Source organism: Ambystoma mexicanum, chromosome 2q (assembly GCF_040938575.1).
Source record: "Ambystoma mexicanum isolate Mex_15411 chromosome 2q, UKY_AmexF1_1, whole genome shotgun sequence".
NCBI lineage: Eukaryota > Metazoa > Chordata > Amphibia > Caudata > Ambystomatidae > Ambystoma > Ambystoma mexicanum.
In genome coordinates, this window is record NC_090924.1 from 695,358,401 (window position 1) to 695,360,900 (window position 2,500).

At 55.5% G+C, this 2,500-nt stretch overlaps 1 non-coding gene across 1 annotated transcript; it reads right to left on the reverse strand.

Moving 5' to 3' along the window:
- Positions 1–1,660: 1,660 nt before the first annotated feature.
- On the reverse strand, positions 1,661–1,772 carry TRNAL-CAA (transfer RNA leucine (anticodon CAA)). Its single transcript has 2 exons — positions 1,735–1,772; positions 1,661–1,706 (listed from the first exon to the last, which is right to left on the reverse strand). It is a non-coding gene; the product is annotated as a tRNA-Leu (tRNA).
- Positions 1,773–2,500: the final 728 nt, after the last annotated feature.

The following is a 2,500-nucleotide window of genomic DNA, read 5'->3' on the forward strand; positions in this document are numbered from 1 at the left end:
CCCAATGTCGCCAGGTGCCAGCGCCGGTTTTCATGCCCCGATCTCTGCATCAAAAGTACCCAAACACTCACTTAAGGACCCAGGGATGGCAGGAAACGCCCACTGATGGAGCCAGTGGACAGTTTGCAGGGTGCAAATAAGGGTTGGCCTCAGATCACTCATGGCGTAGTGCCGGCCTGTCCATACCTGTCGAAACCTGCATGCGGTCAAATGTGTCCGATTGACATTGTGGAAATAAAAAGAAACCAGCACCATGTTTCTGCCCGGTCTCGAAACGGGGGACCTTTCGTGTGTTAGGCGAATGTGATAACCACTACACTACAGAAACAGCTCTGGTAGGCTGCGCTCTAGTGTGCTGGGACAGCTTTCAGCTGAAAGGCTTTGTGGCACTGATGTCTCATGGGGCCCGCTGGTACCTGCCAGGTGGCACACACCAACGTGAAAGTTTGGCGCAAGCCTGCGCCGGACCTACATGGCAGCACTCACAGCACCTCACACACAGGCTGCAGACACATACAAAAGACCAAGCTGGATGCAACAGTGGCGCGAGCCATGGCAGTCCCCACCCAGAAGGCATGTCCAAACCTTTATACATCAGCTCGCCGCCAGCGCATCATTACAAAGGAGGGGGAATTTCCAACACTGCCTCTTGGGCCATGGGCTTAAAAGCAGCCAACCACTGGCGACGGGCATCGAACCAGATACGGTCACGCACAAACTATTTTTGGGGGGGAATTGGGGACTCTGTGTTTTTTGTTTTCGGCGCTCCAAAAAAAAAGGGCTCGTCCGGGATTTGAACCAGGGACCTCTCGCACCCTAAGCGAGAATCATACCCCTAGACCAACGAGCCACCGCATGCAGAGAACAGTGAGGGGGAGGGGGGTGGTCTGCTTACCTCACTTGGCGCCATGCCCCAGTCGCTCCACGGCCTGACCCCTGCGTGTCACGTGGCCTGCCCCTGGCGCAAGCGCAGAGGACTGAGCTGCCTCTCAAGCAGAGAAACAAGAAGAAGAGCGGCAGCCTTCGCTGGCCAAAGGCCATCTGCTGCCGCTCGATCGGGCTCGATCAGGCGAGATATATGTGGCCGACCGGCCTAGAGCGCAAACCTGTACTGCTCAGGGTGGGCAGCTTCCCAGCAGGAGGATGTGTCTTGAAAGCCGACAGAGGCAAGAAGGCGCACTCCCTCAGCCCGCTCCAACCTCTGGATTCCTGCGAATTTCAGAAGAGAACTCTGGGGCAGCATGGCTTCTGTCATCTCCCAACAGCCTCTCTGTTCTTGCTATGTAAATACCTTTACATCCCCCGAACTGAGCATGTCTGTTTTTTTATTTTTATTTTGCTGAGGTGTGGTGCCTTCAACGACCGACAGGTGGCAGGAGAGCACTTTCTCCAACTGTGAAGGGGACTTTTTTCACTTCCTGAGTAGACTGGGCTCAGTGACATATGCCACCAAGCCAGCCACTAGAAAATGCAGGTTTTGCAGCCGTGGGCCAGTGGGGGTTTAAGGGCAGGTTTGCCTCCGGCGTCTCTGGAAGACAGCTCCAGTTGCAAGGCAGCAGAAGAGAACAGGGAGGCTTGCCGGGCGCTGCATTCGGGGGCCCCCACGAGGTTTTCCGCAAGCCTTACACTCTGAAATGTGCTCAAAAAAATGAGCCCGGCTTGTCAGGAGTGGGATTTGAACCCACGCCTCCAATCGGAGACCAGAACACCCAGATGCAGGGAAGAGCTGCGCCTCTTGAGTCTGGCGCCTTAGACCACTCGGCCACCCTGACAGCTATGGGCAGGATTGGGAAAGATTCTTCAGTACCCAATGTCGCCAGGTGCCAGCGCCGGTTTTCATGCCCCGATCTCTGCATCAAAAGTACCCAAACACTCACTTAAGGACCCAGGGATGGCAGGAAACGCCCACTGATGGAGCCAGTGGACAGTTTGCAGGGTGCAAATAAGGGTTGGCCTCAGATCACTCATGGCGTAGTGCCGGCCTGTCCATACCTGTCGAAACCTGCATGCGGTCAAATGTGTCCGATTGACATTGTGGAAATAAAAAGAAACCAGCACCATGTTTCTGCCCGGTCTCGAAACGGGGGACCTTTCGTGTGTTAGGCGAATGTGATAACCACTACACTACAGAAACAGCTCTGGTAGGCTGCGCTCTAGTGTGCTGGGACAGCTTTCAGCTGAAAGGCTTTGTGGCACTGATGTCTCATGGGGCCCGCTGGTACCTGCCAGGTGGCACACACCAACGTGAAAGTTTGGCGCAAGCCTGCGCCGGACCTACATGGCAGCACTCACAGCACCTCACACACAGGCTGCAGACACATACAAAAGACCAAGCTGGATGCAACAGTGGCGCGAGCCATGGCAGTCCCCACCCAGAAGGCATGTCCAAACCTTTATACATCAGCTCGCCGCCAGCGCATCATTACAAAGGAGGGGGAATTTCCAACACTGCCTCTTGGGCCATGGGCTTAAAAGCAGCCAACCACTGGCGACGGGCATC